The sequence below is a fragment of the Salmo trutta genome, unplaced genomic scaffold, assembly GCF_901001165.1.
Source record: "Salmo trutta unplaced genomic scaffold, fSalTru1.1, whole genome shotgun sequence".
Classification (NCBI taxonomy): Eukaryota; Metazoa; Chordata; class Actinopteri; order Salmoniformes; family Salmonidae; genus Salmo; species Salmo trutta.
In genome coordinates, this window is record NW_021822911.1 from 14201885 (window position 1) to 14225406 (window position 23522).

The following is a 23522-nucleotide window of genomic DNA, read 5'->3' on the forward strand; positions in this document are numbered from 1 at the left end:
TGTACAACACTGACACCACCACCTGGGATTCCAACACCCCTTACTTCTTTATTACTATTTATCAATGTAGCTAACGGTTCTGTAGAAACACTGTACAGCAGAGCTGACAAAGGACAGCCCTGCCTTACTGACCTCTCCACAGGGAAAGTATCTGTTAACACTCCGTTACATTTCACACAACTTTTAGCCCCACTATACAACAGGTTGATCCAAGATACAAACTTTGGCCCAAACCCAAACCTCTCCATAGTTTGTAATAAAAAGCTGTGCTCCACTCTATCAAAAGCTTTGTTAAAATCCAAACTTAAAACTATACCACCTTCATTTTTCATTTGATTAACAACATCCCTAATTGTACAAATTACATCTGCAATATCTCTTCCAGGTATGCCGTAGGCTTGTGTTGATTCAATAATACTCCCAATCACCTTTTTCATCCTATTCGCTAACACTTTAGTCAGTATCTTATAGTCCGAATTTAGAAGGCTAATAGGCCTATAATTTTCTAACTTTAATCTACTGCCCCTATTTTTGAATAAGATCGTTAACATTCCAGTTGACATAGACTCAGGGATTTCCTTATTCTCTTCCATATAATGAAACACCCTCACTAAAATGGGTGCCAAAATATCTACAAAGACTTTATAGAACTCATTTGTTAAACCGTCCAAACCCGGACTTTTATTACCTTGCGTGCTAACAATCGCTTCCTTGATTTCCATAATCGAAATCTCTTCATCACACATCATTCTCTCTGCCTGCGATACTTTGGCACTAATTGTATCCAACACTTTTACAACACACACTTTATCTACATCATTCTTTTTGTAAAGATTTCTGTAAAAGTTTTCAACTGTCTCTAAGATCCCAACAAAATCGTTTACCTTTACACCTCTTTCATCTTCCAACTCTACAATGTAACTCTTAGTTTGTTTTCTTTTTTCCAGACCCCAAAAAAAGGATGTACATTTCTCTCCCTCCAAAGCGTACTGTGCCCTGCTCCTAACAATAGCACCCAAACATTTCTTTTTTTCATAACTACCCAGCTCTGCATGGATTTTCAAATAATTCACAACATCATAGTCTGGATCCGTATCAGCCTTTTCAAGTTCATGCAACATCCTATTCCTAAGCATTATTTCTTTCTGCTTATCTAACCGGTTATGATTTTTTGCGTACCTAATACTCCTATTTTTTACTTTTACTTTCACTTCCTCCCACCATAAACACACATTCTCTTTTAACAGTACATTAGACATTTCATCATTAATACATTCAACAATTTCATTTCTATATCCTTCCTCCTTTAACAGACTGGCATTTAAACACCATACACCTCCCCCTCTCCTCTCCACACCAAAACCCATTTCAAATGACATTACTGCATGATCACTATATGCTGTAAAGGTATATGACACCTTGTATATGTATATGAAACAATTCTTGTTTTGCTAGACATAAATCAATTCTGCTTTGTTTTAATTCCTTTAGAACCACCTGCCTTCTAGAGAATACTCTTCTGTTTGGATTTTCAGCCCTCCATATATCTACTAGATTCTCCTCATTCATAAGTTTCCATAATGCATTTCTAGAAGAGTCATATCTGAATTTAGCACAACTAGAGGCATCCATTCTACTACACCTCACATTAAAATCTCCTATCAGTATACAGTTTTCTGAGCACAGTGTTTTTAATTTGTGAAACATTTCTCTCCTTTCAGATTCAATATTTGAAGCATAAACATTAATTAAACGAAAAACTACATTTTGAACTTCAAATTCATTTACAATAAGTCTACCATCATTGTCAGCATATATTTGTTTTACATTCTGCACCACATAATTTTTTATCAAAATAGCCACACCACATGTTTTATCTCCTCCATGACTACAAAAAATTAAATCAGACCATTTACTCTTAATCTCCTGCATTTTGGATTCTGTCCAATTGGTCTCTTGAAAACACAACATGTCTGCCTTAACAGACACTAATACCTGCTCAAATTTTCTCATGTTTCTCAAACTGTTACCGTTTAGGGATGCGACTGTAATCATTATTAATGTTTGCAGAAGTATAATCAGAGTCAAACAAGTCCTTTCAAATCCTACTTTTTATTTTTTCCAAATCCCATCATCTCCCTGGTTTTCGACAATGACCTCTTATTTTTTACAAACAACTGAAGATCCTCACCATCTATTTCATCATCCGTCTCTTTATTTGGATTTTTTGGGGGGAGCGGCTGTGAAGCCTTTTGAAAAGTGCGCTTTAACAGTGCCCGTGACTTCAGTGGACCCAACCCACTCTTTGGTGTAATTCTCACACAGGCTTAAAGCTGGCTCAGGCACCTGAGAAGCACCTTGCACCATCTCCACCTGTGTATGTATTTCACCCATCATGTGCTGCTGTTCCACCTTGTCAGCAGCAGAGACTAAAACCCCGTCTCGTGCTTTGCCATAAGACATTACAGGCTCTTCAAGCTTATCTGCCATTGTCTCTGGAGTCACACTCTCCATGTCACTCTCATCCTCTCTCTCCATCGGCACACTCCCCTCCCCTTCCTCAGACGTGAGGTCCATTGTTTGCAAAAGTAAGTGATCTTCTCCCTTATTACAGCTACATCTAACTTTGGGTCTGTCACACATTTTGCACACATTTCCTATGTTCCGACATTCTCTGGCATAATGCCCTTGTTCACTACATTTGTGGCATGTGAATTCCGGACATTCCTTTAGTATGTGCCCCGGCTGAATACATAATCTACATACCTTCACTTGATTGTCGTGGATTACACGAAAATATTCAAATCCCTCGACAGTGTTAAATTTAGTAGAATATGACAAGGATTGCACATTGTCTGTAAACTTTACCTTGCAAAATCTCGTCCCATCTACAATGTCCGTTCCTGGCCACATCCTCCTCTTGATTGGCGTGGTCGCCTTCACATTCCAGCCTTTTAGTTTCTCTTCTATCTCCTCATCCGTAATGTATGCGGGCAAGTTCAAAAAGGACACCACCAGCTCATCGTTCCCTAATTCTTTAGCCATGATTTGACAGTTCTTTATCTTTAGCCCGTCTATTAGTCTTTCTTTTCCATTTACATGAGACATTGTTATTTCATACTTATTTCCGTCTTTCATTCGACATCCCAGTATTGCTCCGCAAACTTCCTTTATTCCTCTCAGCAATTCCATCGTTGTTATTTTCCCTTCTCCACTTATTTCCACGTTCACCGTCAGTTCCTTCTCATATGTTCTTTTTTTCAGTTCTTCGTTTAACATTCTGATTTCACTGTTGTCCTTTCTCGTCGTCGTTTGTATTCTTGATGTCGAAGCCATGTTGTCCGTCCGGTTATTTTAAGCAATATCCCCCAAACAGCTCACGCTGATGGGGGACAATAGCAAAAAAGTTTCACAGAAACTTCACTACAGTCACTCACAAACTTTCAAACTTATAAAGCAAATAGACCTCCAAAAACAACGATATTCTCTCTCAAGCACTCAGACACCTGCTTCTCTTCCACTTCTGAAACTCCAAAAAGGGGCGTGTGAAGCGAACGTGATAACCACTACACTACAGAAACTGCTGCTACAATTATCTACAAGGAGTAAACCGAATTTTACAGATATTCATGGCACGTATTCGAATTTCCAAAATAAGGCATCAATGAAATTCTCTGTTACCGCTATAGTACTTCTTGAATGTGTCAATGAGCATTGTTTCCGACCGGTTTTGAACCAAAGACTTTTCGCATGTGAAGCAAACGTGATAACCACTACACTACAGAAACTGCTGCTACATTTATTTACAAGGAGTAAACCGAATTTTACAGATATTCATGACACGTATTCAAATGTCCAAAATACAGAATTTATGAAAATAACTTTTCTCTTTTAAAAGTACAGTACCTACTGCACGTGTCAAAGAGCACTGTTTCCACCCGGTTTCGAACCAGGGACCTTTTGCGTGTGAAGGTAACGTGATAACCACTACACGACAGAAACTGCTGCAACACTTATCTGCAAAAAGTAAACCGAATTTTACAGATATTCATGGCACGCGTTCAAATTTCCAAAATTAGGTATTTATGAAAATAACTATTCTCTGTTAAAAGTATAATATCTACTGCACATGTCAAAGAGCACTGTTTCCACCCGGTTTCGAACCGAGGACCTTTCGCGTCCTCTGTTCGACGTGATAACCACTAGATTACAGAAACTGCTGCTACAATTAGCTTCAAGGAGTAAACCGAATTTTACCGATATTCATGGCACGTATTCGAATTTCCAAAATAAGTCATTAATGAATTTCTCTGTTATCACTATGATACTTCTTGAACGTGTCAATTAGCGTTGTTTCCGCCTGGTTTCGAACCAGGGACCTTTCGCGTGTGAAGCAAACTTGATAACCACTACACTACAGAAACTGCTGCTACATTTAGCTACAAGGAGTAAACCGAATTTTACTGCTATTCATGGCACGTATTCGAACTTCCAAAATATGGCATTAATGAAATTCTCTTTTACCGCGAAAGTACTTCTTGAATGTATCAATGAGCGTTGTTTTCGCCTGGCTTCAAACCAGGGACCTTTTGCGTGTGTAGCGACCGTGATAACCACTACACCACAGAAACTAGTACTACAATTATCTGCAAGGAGTAAACCGAATTTTACAGATATTCATGGCACGTATTCGAATTTCCAAAATACAGAATTTATGAAAATAACTATTCTCTGTTAAAATTACAGTACCTACTGCACGTGTCAAAGAGCACTATTTCCACCCGGTTTTGATTCGAGGACCTTTCGCGTGTAAAGCGAACGTGATAACCACTTCACTATAGAAACTGCTGCTACAATTAGCTGCAAGGAGTAAACCGAATTTTACAGATATTCATGGCACGTATTCGAATTTCCAAAATACAGAATTTATGAAAATACCTATTCTCTGTTAAAAGTACAGTACCTACTGCACGTGTCAAATAGCACTGTTTCCACCCGGTTTCGAACCGAGGACTTTTCACGTGTTAAGCGAACATGATAACCACGACACTACAGAAACTGCTGCTACTTTTAGCTACGAGGAGGAAACCGAATTTTACTGATATTCATGGCACGTATTGGAATTTCCAAAATACAGAATTTATGAAAATAACTTTTCTCTGTTAAAAGAACAGTACCTACTGCACGTGTCAAAGAGCACTGTTTCCACCCGGTTTCGAACCGAGGACCTTTCGCGTGTTAAGCAAACGTGATAACCACTACACTACAGAAACTGCTGCTGCAGGTTGCTACAAGAAGTAAACCGAATTTTACTGATATTCATGGCATGTGTTCAAATTTCCAAAATTAGGTATTTATGAAAATAATTATTCTCTGTTAAAAGTATAGTACCTACTGCACGTGTTAAAGAGCACTGTTTCCTTCCGTTTTTCGAACCGAGGACATTTCGCGTGTAAAGCGATTGTGATAACCACTAGACTACAGTAACTGCTGCTTGATTTTTCTGCAAGAAGTAAACCGAATTTTACAGATATTCATGGCACGTATTCGAATTTCCAAAATAAGGCATGTATGAAAATAATTATTCTCTGTTTAAAGTACAGTACCTACTGCATGTGTCAAAGAGCACTGTTTCTGCCCGGTTTCAAACCAAGGACCTTTCGCGTGTTAAGCGAACGTGATAACCACTACACTACAGAAACTGCTTCTGCAATTAGCTGCAAGGAGTAAACCGAATTTTACCGATATTCATGGCACGTATTCGAATTTCCAAAATAAGGCATGAAAGAATTTCTCTGTTACCACTATGATACTTCTTGACTGTGTCATTGAGCGTTGTTTCCGACCGGTTTCGAACCAAAGACTTTTCGCTTGTGAAGCAAACGTGATAACCACTACACTACAGAAACTGCTGCTACATTTATCTACAAGGAGTAAACCGAATTTTACAGATATTTATGGCACATATTCGAATTTCCAAAATAAGGCATCAATGAAATTCTCTGTTACCGTTATAGTACTTCTTGAATTTGTCAATGAGCGTTGTTTCCGCCCAGTTTCGAACCAGGGACCTTTCGCGTGTGAAGCAAACGAGATAACCACTACACTACAGAAACTGCTGGTGCAATTATCTTGCAAGGAGTAAACCGAATTTTACTGATATACATGGCACGTGTTCAAATTTCCAAAATTAGGTATTTATGAAAATAACTATTCTCTGTTAAAAGTAAAGTACCTACTGCACGTGTTAAAGAGCACTGTTTCCGCACGGTTTCGGTCCGAGGACCTTTCGCGTGTTAAGCGAACGTGATAACCACTACACTACAGAAACTGCTTCTACAATTAGCTGCAAGGAGTAAACCGAATTTTACCGATATTCATGGCATGTATTCTAATTTCCAAAATAAGGCATGAACGAATTTCTCTGTTACCACTATGATACTTCGTGAATGTGTCATTGAGCGTTGTTTCCGACCGGTTTCGAACCAAAGACATTTCGCTTGTGAAGCAAACGTGATAACCACTACACTACAGAAACTGCTGCTAAATTTATCTACAAGGAGTAAACCGAATTTTACAGATATTCATGGCACGTACTCGAATTTCCAAAATACAGAATTTATGAAAATAACTATTCTCTGTTAAAAGTATAGTGCCTACTGCACGTGTCAAAGAGCACTGTTTCCACCCGGTTTCGAACCGAGGACCTTTCGCATGTTAAGCAAACGTGATAACCACTACACTACAGAAACTGCTGCTACAGTTTGCTACAAGGAGTAAACCGAATTTTACAGATATTCATGGCACGTATTCGAATTTCCAAAATTAGGTATTTATGAAAATAACTATTCTCTGATAAAAGTAAAGTACCTACTGCACGTGTCAAAGAGCACTGTTTCCGCCTGGTTTCGATCCGAGGACCTTTTGCGTGTTAAGCAAACGTGATAACCACTACACTTCAGAAACTGCTTCTACAATTAGCTGCAAGGAGTAAACCGAATTTTACCGATATTCATGGCACGTATTCAAATTTCCAAAATAAGGCATTAACGGATTTCTCTGTTACCACAATGATACTTCTTGAATGTGTCAATGAGCGTTGTTTCCGCCCGGTTTCGAACCAAGGACTTTTCGGATGTGAAGCAAACGTGATAACAACTACACTACAGAAACTGCTGCTACATTTAGCTACAAGGAGTAATCCGAAATTTACAGATATTCACAGCACGTATTCAAATTTCCAAAATACAGAATTTATGAAAATAACTATTCTCTGTTAAAAGTAAAGTACCTTATTGGACGTGTCAAAGAGCACTGTTTCCACCCGGTTTCGAACCGAGGACCTTTCGCGTGTTAAGCAAACATGATAACCACTACACTACAGAAACTGCTGCTTGATTTTTACGCAAGGAGTAAAGCGAATTTTACAGATATTCATGGCACGTATTCGAATTTCCAAAATAAGGCATTAATGAAATTCTCTGTTACCCCTATAGTACTTCTTGAATGTGTCAATGAGCATTGTTTCCGCTGGTATCGAACCAGGGACCTTTCGTGTGTGAAGCGAACGTGATAAACACTACACCACAGAAACTACTGCTACAATTAGCTGCAAGGAGTAAACCGAATTTTAAAGATATTCATGGAACGTATTCGAATTTCCAAAGTAAGGGATTCATGAACTTCTCTGTGGTACTAATTGAATGTGTCAATGAGCATTGTTTCCACCTGGTTTCGAACCGGGGACCTTTCGCGTGTGAAGCGAACGTGATAACCACTACACTACAGAAACTGCTGCTTGATTTTTATGCAAGGAGTAAACCGAATTTTACAGATATTCATGGCACGTATTCGAATTTCCAAAATAAGGCATTAATGAATTTCTCTGTTACCACTATGATACTTCTTGAATGTGTCAATGAGCATTGTTTCCGCTGGTTTCGAACCAGGGACATTTCGTGTGTGAAGCGAACGTGATAAACACTACACCACAGAAACTACTGCTACATTTAGCTGCAAGGAGTAAACCGAATTTTAAAGATATTCATGGAACTTATTCGAATTTCCAAAATAAGGGATTCATGAAATTCTATGTGGTACTAATTGAATATGTCAATTAGCGTTGTTTCCGCCTGGTTTCGAACCAGGAACCTTTCACGTGTGAAGCAAACGTGATAACCACTACACTACAGAAACTGCTGCTTCATTTTTCTGCAAGGAGTAAACCGAATTTTACAGATATTCATGGCACGTATTCGAATTTCCAAATTAAGGCATTAATGAAATTCTCTGTTACCGCTATAGTACTTCTTGAATGTGTCAATGAGCATTGTTTCCACCCGGTTTCGAACCAGGGACCTTTCGCGTGTTAAGCGAACATGATAACCACTACACTACATAAACTGCTGCTACAGTTATCTGCAAGGAGTAAACCGAATTTTACAGATATTCATGGCACGTATTCGAATTTCAAAAATACAGAATTTATGAAAATAACTTTTCTCTGTTAAAAGTACAGTACCTAACGCACGTGTCAAATAGCGCTGTTTCCACCCGGTTTCGAACCGAGGACCTTTCGCGTGTAAAGCGAACGTGATAACCACTACACTACAGAAACTGCTGCTTGATTTTTCTGCAAGGAGTAAACCGAATTTTACAGATATTCATGGCACGTATTCGAATTTCCAAAAAAAGGCATTAATGAAATTCTCTGTTACCGCTAAAGTACTTCTTGAATGTGTCAATGAGCATTGATTCCGCTGGTTTCGAACCAGGGACCTTTCGTGTGTGAAGCGAACGTTATAAACACTACACCACAGAAACTACTGCTACAATTAGCTGCAAGGAGTAAACCGAATTTTAAAGATATTCATGGAACGTATTCGAATTTCCAAAGTAAGGGATTCATGAACTTCTCTGTGGTACTAATTGAATGTGTCAATGAGCATTGTTTCCGCCTGGTTTCGAACCGGGGACCTTTCACGTGTTAAGCGAACATGATAAACACTACACTACAGAAACTGCTGCTTGATTTATCTGCAAGGAGTAAACCGAATTTTACAGATATTCATGGCACGTGTTCGAATTTCCAAAATATGGCATTAATGAAATTCTCTTTTACCGCAAAAGTACTTCTTGAATGTATCAATGAGCGTTGTTTTCGCCTGGCTTCGAGCCAGGGACCTTTTGTGTGTGTAGCGACCGTGATAACCACTACACCACAGACACTAGTACTGCAATTAGCTGCAAGGAGAAAACCGAATTTTAAAGATATTCATGGCACGTGTTCGAATTTCCGAATTAAGGGATTAATGAAATTCTCTGTTACCACTATGGTTCTTCTTCATTGTGTCAATGAGCGTTGTTTCCGCCTGTTTTCGAATCAGGGACCTATCGCGTGTGAAGCAAACGTGATAACCACTACACTACAGAAACTGCTGCTACAATTTTTGCAAGGAGTAAAACGAATTTTACTGATATTCATGGCACGTGTTCAAATTTCCAAAATTAGGTATTTATGAAAATAACTATTCTCTGTTAAAAGTAAAGTACCTACTGCACGTTTTAAAGAGCACAGTTTCCGCCCGGTTTCGATCCGAAGACCTTTTGCGTGTTAAGCAAATGTGATTACCACTACACTACAGAAACTGCTTCTACAATTAGCTGCAAGGAGTAAAACGAATTTTACAGATATTCATGGCACGTATTCGAATTTCCAAAATAAGGGATTCATGAAATTCTCTGCGGTACTAATTGAATGTGTTAATGAGCGTTGTTTCCGCCTGGTTTCGAACCGGGGACCGTTCGCGTGTGAAGCGAACGTGAAAAACACTACACCACAGAAACTACTGCTACAATTAGCTGCAAGGAGTAAACCGAATTTTAAAGATATTCATGGAACGTATTCGAATTTCCAAAATAAGGGATTCATGAAATTCTCTGTGGTACTAATTGAATGTGTTAATGAGCGTTGTTTCCGCCTGGTTTCAAACCAGGGACCTTTCGCGTGTGAAGCGAACGTGATAACCACTACACTACAGAAACTGCTGCTTGATTTTTATGCAAGGAGTAAACCGAATTTTACAGATATTCATGGCACGTATTCAAATTTCCAAAATAAGGCATTAATGAAATTCTCTGTTACCGCTACAGTACTTCTTGAACGTGTCAATGAGTGTTGTTTTCTCCAGGTTTCGAACCAGGGACCTTTCGCGTGTGAAGCAAACATGATAACCACTACACTACAGAAACTGCTGCTGCAATTATCTTGCAAGGAGTAAACCGAATTTTACTGATATACATGGCACGTGTTCAAATTTCCAAAATTAGGTATTTATGAAAATAACTATTCTCTGTTAAAAGTAAAGTACCTACTGCACGTGTTAAAGAGCACAGTTTCCGCCCAGTTTCGATCCGAAGACCTTTTGCGTGTTAAGCAAATGTGATTACCACTACACTACAGAAACTGCTTCTACAATTAGCTGCAAGGAGTAAACCGAATTTTACAGATATTCATGGCACGTATTCGAATTTCCAAATAAGGGATTCATGAAATTCTCTGTGGTACTAATTGAATGTGTTAATGAGCGTTGTTTCCGCCTGGTTTCGAACCGGGGACCTTTCGCGTGTGAAGCAAACGTGATAAACACTACACCACAGAAACTACTGCTACAATTAGCTGCAAGGAGTAAACAGAATTTTAAAGATATTCATTGAACGTATTAGAATTTCCAAAATAAGGGATTGATGAAATTCTCTGTGGTACTAATTGAATGTGTTAATGAGCGTTGTTTCCACCTGGTTTCGAACCAGGGACCTTTCGCGTGTGAAGCAAACGTGATAACCACTACACTACAGAAACTGCTGCTTGATTTTTATGCAAGGAGTAAACCGAATTTTAAAGATATTCATGGAACGTATTCGAATTTCCAAAATAAGGGATTCATGAAATTCTCTGTGGTACTAATTGAATGTGTTAATGAGCATTGTTTCCGCCTGGTTTCGAACCAGGGACCTTTCGCGTGTGAAGCAAACGTGATAACTACTACACTACAGAAACTGCTGCTTGATTTTTATGCAAGGAGTAAACCGAATTTTACAGATATTCATGGCACGTATTCAAATTTCCAAAATAAGGCATTAATGAAATTCTCTGTTACCGCTACAGTACTTCTTGAACGTGTCAATGAGTGTTGTTTACGCCAGGTTTCGAACCAGGGACCTTTCACGTGTGAAGCAAACATGATAACCACTACACCACAGAAACTAGTACTACAATTAGCTGCAAGGAGTAAACCGAATTTTAAAGATATTCATGGCACGTATTCGAATTTCCAAAATAAGGGATTAATGAAATTCTCTGTTACCACTGTGGTACTTCTTCAATGTGTCAATGAGCGTTGTTTCAGCCTGGTTTCGAACCAGGGACCTTTCGCGTGTGAAGCAAACATGATAACCACTACACTACAGAAACTGCTGCTACAATTATCTTGCAAGGAGTAAACCGAATTTTACTGATATACATGGCACGTGTTCAAATTTCCAAAATTAGGTATTTATGAAAATAACTATTCTCTGTTAAAAGTAAAGTACCTACTGCACGTGTTAAAGAGCACAGTTTCCGCCCAGTTTCGATCCGAAGACCTTTTGCGTGTTAAGCAAATGTGATTACCACTACACTACAGAAACTGCTTCTACAATTAGCTGCAAGGAGTAAACCGAATTTTACAGATATTCATGGCACGTATTCGAATTTCCAAAATAAGGGATTCATGAAATTCTCTGTGGTACTAATTGAATGTGTTAATGAGCGTTGTTTCCGCCTGGTTTCGAACCGGGGACCTTTCGCGTGTGAAGCGAACGTGATAAACACTACACCACAGAAACTACTGCTACAATTAGCTGCAAGGAGTAAACCGAATTTTAAAGATATTCATTGAACGTATTCGAATTTCCAAAATAAGGGATTCATGAAATTCTCTGTTACCGCTACAGTACTTCTTGAACGTGTCAATGAGTGTTGTTTTCGCCAGGTTTCGAACCAGGGACCTTTCACGTGTGAAGCAAACATGATAACCACTACACCACAGAAACTAGTACTACAATTAGCTGCAAGGAGTAAACCGAATTTTAAAGATATTCATGGCACGTATTCGAATTTCCAAAATAAGGGATTAATGAAATTCTCTGTTACCACTGTGGTACTTCTTCAATGTGTCAATGAGCGTTGTTTCCGCCTGGTTTCGAACCAGGGACTTTCGCGTGTGAAGCAAACATGATAACCACTACACTACAGAAACTGCTGCTACAATTATCTTGCAAGGAGTAAACCGAATTTTACTGATATACATGGCACGTGTTCAAATTTCCAAAATTAGGTATTTATGAAAATAACTATTCTCTGTTAAAAGTAAAGTACCTACTGCACGTGTTAAAGAGCACTGTTTCCGCCCGGTTTCGATCCGAGGACCTTTCGCGTGTTAAGCGAACGTGATAACCACTACACTACAGAAACTGCTTCTACAATTAGCTGCAAGGAGTAAACCGAATTTTACCGATATTCATGGCATATATTCGAATTTCCAAAATAAGGCATGAACGAATTTCTCTGTTACCACTATGATACTTCTTGAATGTGTCATTGAGCGTTGTTTCCGCCCGGTTTCGAACCAAAGACTTTTCGCATGTGAATCAAACGTGATAACCACTACACTACAGAAACTGCTGCTACATTTATCTACAAGGAGTAAACCGAATTTTACAGATATTCATGGCACGTATTCGAATTTCCAAAATACAGAATTTATGAAAATAACTATTCTCTGTTAAAAGTATAGTGCCTACTGCACGTGTCAAAGGGCACCGTTTCTGCCCGGTTTCGAACCGAGGACCTTTCGCGAGGTAAAGTTTACAGACAATGTGCAATCCTTGCCATATTCTACTAAATTTAACACTGTCGAGGGATTTGAATATTTTCGTGTAATCCACGACAATCAAGTGAAGGTATGTAGATTATGTATTCAGCCGGGGCACATACTAAAGGAATGTCCGGAATTCACATGCCACAAATGTAGTGAACAAGGGCATTATGCCAGAGAATGTCGGAACATAGGAAATGTGTGCAAAATGTGTGACAGACCCAAAGATAGATGTAGCTGTAATAAGGGAGAAGATCACTTACTTTTGCAAACAATGGACCTCACGTCTGAGGAAGGGGAGGGGAGTGTGCCGATGGAGAGAGAGGATGAGAGTGACATGGAGAGTGTGACTCCAGAGACAATGGCAGATAAGCTTGAAGAGCCTGTAATGTCTTATGGCAAAGCACGAGACGGGGTTTTAGTCTCTGCTGCTGACAAGGTAGAACAGCAGCACATGATGGGTGAAATACATACACAGGTGGAGATGGTGCAAGGTGCTTCTCAGGTGCCTGAGCCAGCTTTAAGCCTGTGTGAGAATTACACCAAAGAGTGGGTTGGGTCCACTGAAGTCACGGGCACTGTTAAAGCGCACTTTTCAAAAGGCTTCACAGCCGCTCCCCCCAAAAAATCCAAATAAAGAGACGGATGATGAAATAGATGGTGAGGATCTTCAGTTGTTTGTAAAAAATAAGAGGTCATTGTCGAAAACCAGGGAGATGATGGGATTTGGAAAAAAGAAAAAGTAGGATTTGAAAGGACTTGTTTGACTCTGATTATACTTCTGCAAACATTAATAATGATTACAGTCGCATCCCTAAACGGTAACAGTTTGAGAAACATGAGAAAATTTGAGCAGGTATTAGTGTCTGTTAAGGCAGACATGTTGTGTTTTCAAGAGACCAATTGGACAGAATCCAAAATGCAGGAGATTAAGAGTAAATGGTCTGATTTAATTTTTTGTAGTCATGGAGGAGATAAAACATGTGGTGTGGCTATTTTGATAAAAAATGATGTGGTGCAGAATGTAAAACAAATATATGCTGACAATGATGGTAGACTTATTGTAATTGAATTTGAAGTTCAAAATGTAGTTTTTCGTTTAATTAATGTTTATGCTTCAAATATTGAATCTGAAAGGAGAGAAATGTTTCACAAATTAAAAACACTGTGCTCAGAAAACTGTATACTGATAGGAGATTTTAATGTGAGGTGTAGTAGAATGGATGCCTCTAGTTGTGCTAAATTCAGATATGACTCTTCTAGAAATGCATTATGGAAACTTATGAATGAGGAGAATCTAGTAGATATATGGAGGGCTGAAAATCCAAACAGAAGAGTATTCTCTAGAAGGCAGGTGGTTCTAAAGGAATTAAAACAAAGCAGAATTGATTTATGTCTAGCAAAACAAGAATTGGTGCAGAATGTTAAGAAGGTGTCATATACCTTTACAGCATATAGTGATCATGCAGTAATGTCATTTGAAATGGGTTTTGGTGTGGAGAGGAGAGGGGGAGGTGTATGGTGTTTAAATGCCAGTCTGTTAAAGGAGGAAGGATATAGAAATGAAATTGTTGAATGTATTAATGATGAAATGTCTAATGTACTGTTAAAAGAGAATGTGTGTTTATGGTGGGAGGAAGTGAAAATAAAAGTAAAAAATAGGAGTATTAGGTACGCAAAAAATCCTAACCGGTTAGATAAGCAGAAAGAAATAATGCTTAGGAATAGGATGTTGCATGAACTTGAAAAGGCTGATACGGATCCAGACTATGATGTTGTGAATTATTTGAAAATCCATGCAGAGCTGGGTAGTTATGAAAAAAAGAAATGTTTGGGTGCTATTGTTAGGAGCAGGGCACAGTACGCTTTGGAGGGAGAGAAATGTACATCCTTTTTTTTGGGTCTGGAAAAAAGAAAACAAACTAAGAGTTACATTGTAGAGTTGGAAGATGAAAGAGGTGTAAAGGTAAACGATTTTGTTGGGATCTTAGAGACAGTTGAAAACTTTTACAGAAATCTTTACAAAAAGAATGATGTAGATAAAGTGTGTGTTGTAAAAGTGTTGGATACAATTAGTGCCAAAGTATCGCAGGCAGAGAGAATGATGTGTGATGAAGAGATTTCGATTATGGAAATCAAGGAAGCAATTGTTAGCACGCAAGGTAATAAAAGTCCGGGTTTGGACGGTTTAACAAATGAGTTCTATAAAGTCTTTGTAGATATTTTGGCACCCATTTTAGTGAGGGTGTTTCATTATATGGAAGAGAATAAGGAAATCCCTGAGTCTATGTCAACTGGAATGTTAACGATCTTATTCAAAAATAGGGGCAGTAGATTAAAGTTAGAAAATTATAGGCCTATTAGCCTTCTAAATTCGGACTATAAGATACTGACTAAAGTGTTAGCGAATAGGATGAAAAAGGTGATTGGGAGTATTATTGAATCAACACAAGCCTACGGCATACCTGGAAGAGATATTGCAGATGTAATTTGTACAATTAGGGATGTTGTTAATCAAATGAAAAATGAAGGTGGTATAGTTTTAAGTTTGGATTTTAACAAAGCTTTTGATAGAGTGGAGCACAGCTTTTTATTACAAACTATGGAGAGGTTTGGGTTTGGGCCAAAGTTTGTATCTTGGATCAACATGTTGTATAGTGGGGCTAAAAGTTGTGTGAAATGTAACGGAGTGTTAACAGATACTTTCCCTGTGGAGAGGTCAGTAAGGCAGGGCTGTCCTTTGTCAGCTCTGCTGTACAGTGTTTCTACAGAACCGTTAGCTACATTGATAAATAGTAATAAAGAAGTAAGGGGTGTTGGAATCCCAGGTGGTGGTGTCAGTGTTGTACATCAGTACGCTGATGACACTACTTGTACTGTGAAGGATATAGAAAGTATTGGAAGCATTATGGAAATCATAGATATATATGGCAAGGCATTGGGTGCTAAAGTTAATATAGAGAAGACTGAAATAATGTTTGTTGGGGATATCAATGTAAAAGGGTGTGAGATTCCATTCAAGAGCGCAAAGGATTTTATTAAAGTGCTGGGAGTAAACATTGGTGTAAAGGAGAAAGAGGCAAAAGATATAACTTGGACTGGGATCCTTAATAAAGTCAAGCTAACGTTGAATTTCTGGAAAAATAGAAAACTTAAGTTACAAGGGAAAGTAATTGTTGCAAATGCTTTGGTATTATCCAAATTTGTGTATGTTTTGGGAGTCCTGGACATGCCGGAGTGGGTCCTAAATGAATTGAATAATGTGGTGTCAAATTTTATATGGGATGGTAAAGGAGTGAGAATAGCTCAGAAAACATTGATTGCTGACTATGTGGATGGAGGTTTAAAACTTGTAGATTTAGATGTCAAAAGAAAAGCTATTAGGATAAAAACAGTAAAGAAATATTTGTATGACAGTGAAGATTATGGCTGGAAACACTTCTTTAAAGTCTACTTAGAGGAGAGTGGTGGTTGTGAGGATAATGGTTTATTGATGGGGCTTAAAAGGGCAATGTTTGAAAAGGTACCAGATTTTTATAAAGAGGTGCTAAATGCATGGGCAGAGTTGTTGCCTAATGTATATTATGAATGTGGACATATTGACCTGATTATGAATCAACCTATATTTCTGAATGAGAAAATCAAGAACAAAGAAAAAGTTTTGTTTAATAAAGTATTTATGAGTGCAGGTCTACGGCAAATAAAAGATTATACATATGAGGTAATTCCAGGGTTTTTACCTGGGGAAGCTATTTTTGACATAATCAATGAATGGGATGAAGAGGTGGGAAGGGGAACAGTGAATAATATGTATAACAAGATAAAGAATAGTATACAAAGGCCGGCTGCTGAGAAATTTTGGAATGTAGTTTTTCCGGAATTAGATGAAAAAAAGATATGGGAAAATTTAAATGTAAAATAGTAAGGAGTGTGAAAATAATGATTTCAAATTAAGACATAATAGAATATTTACAAAGGTGGTGTTAAAGCAAATTAATGGTGAGATAGAAAGGGAATGCGATGTATGTGGACGTTTCCCAGAAACTCTTATGCATTTGTTTATAGAATGTGAGGATTTAAAATATTTTTTTTGTAAAGTTAAGGAAATTTTATGTAGAAACTGGGGGGTAGATTTCGTGAAAAAGTATGCGTGGGAGGAACTTTTGTTATTTGGAGTGTCTGGCAAATGTGAGGGTGTTAATGTGTGTTTGTTGAATATGGTTTTGAGTTTTGTGAGGTATGCTATTTTTTGTAGGAGGAATTATGTTTCTTTTGACAGAAAGAGGGTTCAGGTGTGGAGTATCTTTATAGCACTGTTCAGTAAACACATAGATATGTTGTTTAATTATGGGATGGAACATTTTGATGAATCTTTTGGTGAATGGGAGTGGGTTAATTTCACGAGAGGAGAGTGGAGGTATCACTTATAATTTTTGAAAGCACTGTTTTGATATTTACTTTGTTTTTCATTGGGTCCCTTGAATTTGATAGGGGGTGAATTGTTCACCAGCTTCTGTTAGTCTAGTGTCTTCTGTATTGTTCTCTGTGGATTGTACTGTAAACAGTAGATTGTACTGTAAATATTGTAAACAAACATTTTTGATAATAAAAAAATAAAAAAATAAAAAAATAAAAAATCACGTTTGCTTAACACGCAAAAGGTACTCGGATCGAAACCGGGCGGAAACAGTGCTCTTTGACACGTGCAGTAGTTACTTTACTTATAACAGAGAATAGTTATTTTCATAAATACCTAATTTTGGAAATTTGAACACGTGCCATGAATATCAGTAAAATTCAGTTTACTCCTTGCAGCTAATTGTAGCAGCAGTTTCTGTAGTGTAGTGGTTATCACGTTAGCTTCACACGCGAAAGGTCCCCGGTTCGAAACCAGGCGGAAACAATGCTCATTGACACATTCAATTAGTACCACAGAGAAGTTCATGAATCCCTTACTTTGGAAATTCGAATACGTGCCATGAATATCTGTAAAATTCGGTTTACTCCTTGCAGATAATTGTAGCAGCAGTTTCTGTAGTGTAGTGGTTATCACGTTTGCTTCACACGTGAAAAGTCCCTGGTTCGAAACCCGGCGGAAACAACGCTAATTGACACATTCAAGAAGTATCATAGTGATAACAGAGAAATTCATTAATTACTTATTTTGGAAATTCGAATACGTGCTATGAATATCGGTAAAATTCGGTTTACTCCTTGCAGCTAATTGTAGCAGCAGTTTCTGTAGTCTAGTGGTTATCACGTTTGCTTAACACGAAAAGGTCCTCGGTTCGAAACCGGGTGGAAACAACGCTCATTGACACATTTAAGAAGTACTATAACGGTAACAGAGAATTTCATTAATGCCTTATTTTGGAAATTCGAATACCTGCCATGAATATCTGTAAAATTCGGTTTACTCCTTGCAGATAATTGTAGCAGCAGTTTCTGTAGTGTAGTGGTTATCATGTTTGCTTCACACGCGAAAGGTCCCTGGTTCGAAACCGTGCGGAAACAACGCTCATTGACACATTCAAGAAGTACTATAACGGTAACAGAGAATTTCATTAATGCCTTATTTTGGAAATTCGAATACGTGCCATGAATATCTGTAAAATTCGGTTTACTCCTTGTAGCAAAATGTAAAAGCAGTTTCTGTAGTGTAGTAATTATCAAGTTTGCTTCACACGCGAAAGGTCCCTGGTTCGAAACCAGGCGGAAACAACGCTCATTGACAAATTCAAGAAGTACCGTAGTGGTAACAGAGAATTTCATTACTGCTGTATTTTGGAAATTCGAATTCGTGCCATGAATATCTGTAAAATTCGGTTTACTCCTTGCAGAAAAATCAAGCAGCAGTTTCTGTAGTGTAGTGGTTATCACGTTCGCTTTACATGCGAAAGGTCCTCGGTTCGAAACCGGGTGGAAACAGTGCTATTTGACACGTGCAGTAGGTACTGTACTTTTAACAGAGAATAGTTATTTTCATAAATGCCTAATTTTGGAAATTTGAACGCGTGCCATGAATATCTGTAAAATTCGGTTTACTCCTTGTAGATAAATGTAGCAGCAGTTTCTGTAGTGTAGTGGTTATCACGTTTGCTTCACACGTGAAAAGTCCCTGGTTCGAAACCCGGCGGAAACAACGCTAATTGACACATTCAAGAAGTATCATAGTGATAACAGAGAAATTCATTAATTACTTATTTTGGAAATTCGAATACGTGCTATGAATATCGGTAAAATTCGGTTTACTCCTTGCAGCTAATTGTAGCAGCAGTTTCTGTAGTCTAGTGGTTATCACGTTTGCTTAACACGAAAAGGTCCTCGGTTCGAAACCGGGTGGAAACAACGCTCATTGACACATTTAAGAAGTACTATAACGGTAACAGAGAATTTCATTAATGCCTAATTTTGGAAATTGGAATACGTGCCATGAATATCTGTAAAATTCGGTTTACTTCTTGCAGTTTATTGCAGCAGCAGTTTCTGTAGTGTAGTGGTTATCATGTTTGCTTCACACGCGAAAGGTCCATGGTTCGAAACCGGGCGGAAACAACGCTCATTGACACATTCAAGAAGTACTATAGCGGTAACAGAGAATTTCATTAATGCCTTATTTTGGAAATTCGAATACGTGCCATGAATATCTGTAAAATTCGGTTTACTCCTTGTAGCAAAATGTAAAAGCAGTTTCTGTAGTGTAGTAATTATCAAGTTTGCTTCACACGCGAAAGGTCCCTGGTTCGAAACCAGGCGGAAACAACGCTCATTGACAAATTCAAGAAGTACCGTAGTGGTAACAGAGAATTTCATTACTGCTGTATTTTGGAAATTCGAATTCGTGCCATGAATATCTGTAAAATTCGGTTTACTCCTTGCAGAAAAATCAAGCAGCAGTTTCTGTAGTGTAGTGGTTATCACGTTCGCTTTACATGCGAAAGGTCCTCGGTTCGAAACCGGGTGGAAACAGTGCTATTTGACACGTGCAGTAGGTACTGTACTTTTAACAGAGAATAGTTATTTTCATAAATGCCTAATTTTGGAAATTTGAACGCGTGCCATGAATATCTGTAAAATTCGGTTTACTCCTTGTAGATAAATGTAGCAGCAGTTTCTGTAGTGTAGTGGTTATCACGTTTGCTTCACACGTGAAAAGTCCCTGGTTCGAAACCCGGCGGAAACAACGCTAATTGACACATTCAAGAAGTATCATAGTGATAACAGAGAAATTCATTAATTACTTATTTTGGAAATTCGAATACGTGCTATGAATATCGGTAAAATTCGGTTTACTCCTTGCAGCTAATTGTAGCAGCAGTTTCTGTAGTCTAGTGGTTATCACGTTTGCTTAACACGAAAAGGTCCTCGGTTCGAAACCGGGTGGAAACAACGCTCATTGACACATTCAAGAAGTACTATAACGGTAACAGAGAATTTCATTAATGCCTTATTTTGGAAATTCGAATACCTGCCATGAATATCTGTAAAATTCGGTTTACTCATTGCAGATAATTGTAGCAGCAGTTTCTGTAGTGTAGTGGTTATCATGTTTGCTTCACACGCGAAAGGTCCCTGGTTCGAAACCGTGCGGAAACAACGCTCATTGACACATTCAAGAAGTACTATAACGGTAACAGAGAATTTCATTAATGCCTTATTTTGGAAATTCGAATACGTGCCATGAATATCTGTAAAATTCGGGTTACTCCTTGTAGCAAAATGCAACAGCAGTTTCTGTACTGTAGTAATTATCACGTTTGCTTCACACGCGAAAGGTCCCTGGTTCGAAACCAGGCGGAAACAACGCTCATTGACAAATTCAAGAAGTATCATAGTGGAAACAGAGAATTTCATTAGTGCTGTATTTTGGAAATTCGAATACCTGCCATGAATATCTTTAAAATTCGGTTTACTCCTTGTAGCTAAATGTAGCAGAGGTTTCTGTAGTCTAGTGTTTATCACGTCGAACCGAGGACCTTTCGAAACCGGGTGGAAACAGTGCTCTTTGACATGTGCAGTAGGTACTATACTTTTAACAGAGAATAGTTATTTTCATAAATACCTAATTTTGGAAATTTGAACGCGTGCCATGAATATCTGTAAAATTCGGTTTACTCCTTGTAGCAAAATGTAACAGCAGTTTCTGTAGTGTAGAAATTATCACGTTTGCTTCACACGCGAAAGGTCCCTGGTTCGAAACCAGGCGGAAACAACGCTCATTGACAAATTCAAGAAGTACCTTAGTGGAAACAGAGAATTTCATTAGTGCCTTATTTTGGAAATTCGAATACCTGCCATGAATATCTTTAAAATTCGGTTTACTCCTTGTAGCTAAATGTAGCAGAGGTTTCTGTAGTCTAGTGTTTATCACGTCGAACCGAGGACGCGAAAGGTCCTCGGTTCGAAACCTGGTGGAAACAGTGCTCTTTGTCATGTGCAGTAGGTACTGTACTTTTAACAGAGAAAAGTTATTTTCATAAATTCTCTATTTTGGAAATTTGAACACGTGCCATGAATATCAGTAAAATTCGGTTTACTCCTTGCAGAAAAATCAAGCAGCAGTTTCTGTAGTGTAGTGGTTATCACGTTTGCTTAACCCGCTAAAGGTCCTCGGTTCGAAACCGGGTGGAAACAGTGCTCTTTGACACGTGCAGTAGGTACTGTACTTTTAACAGAGAAAAGTTATTTTCATAAATTCTGTATTTTGGAAATTTGAACACGTGCCATGAATATCAGTAAATTTCTTTTAACTACTTGCAGATAAGTGTTGCAGCAGTTTCTGTCGTGTAGTGGTTATCACGTTAGCTTCACACGCGAAAGGTCCCTGGTTCGAAACCGGGTAGAAAAAACGCTCATTGACAAATTCAAGAAGTACAGTAGCGGTAACAGAGAATTTCATTACTGCCTTATTTTTGAAATTCGAATACGTGCCATGAATGTCTGTAAAATTCGGTTTACTCCTTGCAAAAAAATCAAGCAGCAGTTTCTGTAGTGTAGTGGTTATCACGTTCGCTTTACACGCGAAAGGTCCTCGGTTCGAAACCGGGTGGAAACAGTGCTATTTGACACGTGCAGTAGGTACTGTACTTTTAACAGAGAATAGTTATTTTCATAAATGCCTAATTTTGGAAATTTGAACGCGTGCCATGAATATCTGTAAAATTCGGTTTACTCCTTGTAGATAAATGTAGCAGCAGTTTCTGTAGTGTAGTGGTTATCACGTTTGCTTCACACGTGAAAAGTCCCTGGTTTGAAACCTGGCGGAAACAACGCTCATTAACACATTCAGTTAGTACCACAGAGAATTTCATGAATCCCTTATTTTGGAAATTCGAATACGTTCCATGAATATCTGTAAAATTCGGTTTACTCCTTGCAGAAAAATCAAGCAGCAGTTTCAGTATTGTAGTGGTTATCACATTCGCTTCACACGCGAAAGGTCCCTGGTTCGAAACCAGGCGGAAACAACGCTCATTAACACATTCAGTTAGTACCACAGAGAATTTCATGAATCCCTTATTTTGGAAATTCGAATACGTTCCATGAATATCTTTAAAATTCGGTTTACTCCTTGCAGCTAATTGTAGCAGTAGTTTCTGTGGTGTAGTGTTTATCACGTTCGCTTCACACACGAAAGGTCCCTGGTTCGAAACCAGCGGAAACAATGCTCATTGACACATTCAAAAAGTATCATAGTGGTAACAGAGAAATTCATTAATGCCTTATTTTGGAAATTTGAATACGTGCCATGAATATCTGTAAAATTCGGTTTACTCCTTGCAGAAAAACCAAGCAGCAGTTTCTGTAGTGTAGTGGTATCACGTTCGCTTAACACGCAAAAGGTCCTCGGTTCGAAACCGGGCGGAAACAGTGCTCTTTGACACGTGCAGTAGGTACTGTTCTTTTAATAGAGAATAGTTATTTTCAAAAATGCCTAATTTTGGAAATTTGAACACGTGCCATGAATATCAGTAAAATTCGGTTTACTTCCTCCAGATAAGTGTTGCAGCAGTTTCTGTAGTGTAGTGGTTATCACGTTTGCTTTAGAAGGATAAGGTCCTCGGTTCGAAACCGGGTGGAAACAGTGCTATTTGACATGTGCAGTAGGTACTATACTTTTAACAGAGAATAGTTATTTTCATAAATGCCTAAGTTTGGAAATTTGAACGCGTGCCATGAATATCTGTAAAATTCGGTTTACTCCTTGTAGCAAAATGTAACAGCAGTTTCTGTACTGTAGTAATTATCACGTTTGCTTCACACGCGAAAGGTCCCTGGTTCGAAACCAGGCGGAAACAACGCTCATTGACAAATTCAAGAAGTACCGTAGTGGTAACAGAGAATTTCATTAGTGCCTTATTTTGGAAATATGAATATCTTTAAAATTCGGTTTACTCCTTGCAGCTAATTGTACCAGCAGTTTCTGTACTGTAGTGGTTATCACATTCGCTTTACACACGAAAGGTCCTTGGTTTGAAACCGGGCAGAAACAGTGCTCTTTGACACATGCAGTAGGTACTGTACTTTAAACAGAGAATAATTATTTTCATAAATGCCTTATTTTGGAAATTCGAATACGTGCCATGAATATCTGTAAAATTCGGT

General features: G+C 38.3%; 9 non-coding genes across 9 annotated transcripts; 5 read left to right on the forward strand and 4 right to left on the reverse strand.

Moving 5' to 3' along the window:
* Positions 1-5629: 5629 nt before the first annotated feature.
* Positions 5630-5702, reverse strand: trnav-aac (transfer RNA valine (anticodon AAC)). The gene has a single exon. It is a non-coding gene; the product is annotated as a tRNA-Val (tRNA).
* Positions 5703-8544: 2842 nt separating this feature from the next.
* On the reverse strand, positions 8545-8617 carry trnav-uac (transfer RNA valine (anticodon UAC)). The gene has a single exon. It is a non-coding gene; the product is annotated as a tRNA-Val (tRNA).
* Positions 8618-9971: 1354 nt separating this feature from the next.
* Positions 9972-10044, reverse strand: trnav-cac (transfer RNA valine (anticodon CAC)). The gene has a single exon. It is a non-coding gene; the product is annotated as a tRNA-Val (tRNA).
* Positions 10045-12441: 2397 nt separating this feature from the next.
* On the reverse strand, positions 12442-12514 carry trnav-aac (transfer RNA valine (anticodon AAC)). The gene has a single exon. It is a non-coding gene; the product is annotated as a tRNA-Val (tRNA).
* Positions 12515-18772: 6258 nt separating this feature from the next.
* trnav-uac (transfer RNA valine (anticodon UAC)) lies at positions 18773-18845 on the forward strand. The gene has a single exon. It is a non-coding gene; the product is annotated as a tRNA-Val (tRNA).
* Positions 18846-19813: 968 nt separating this feature from the next.
* Positions 19814-19886, forward strand: trnav-uac (transfer RNA valine (anticodon UAC)). Its single transcript has one exon. It is a non-coding gene; the product is annotated as a tRNA-Val (tRNA).
* Positions 19887-21899: 2013 nt separating this feature from the next.
* Positions 21900-21972, forward strand: trnav-uac (transfer RNA valine (anticodon UAC)). The gene has a single exon. It is a non-coding gene; the product is annotated as a tRNA-Val (tRNA).
* A 743-nt stretch (positions 21973-22715) lies between these two features.
* On the forward strand, positions 22716-22787 carry trnav-aac (transfer RNA valine (anticodon AAC)). The gene has a single exon. It is a non-coding gene; the product is annotated as a tRNA-Val (tRNA).
* A 141-nt stretch (positions 22788-22928) lies between these two features.
* trnal-uag (transfer RNA leucine (anticodon UAG)) lies at positions 22929-23001 on the forward strand. The gene has a single exon. It is a non-coding gene; the product is annotated as a tRNA-Leu (tRNA).
* Positions 23002-23522: the final 521 nt, after the last annotated feature.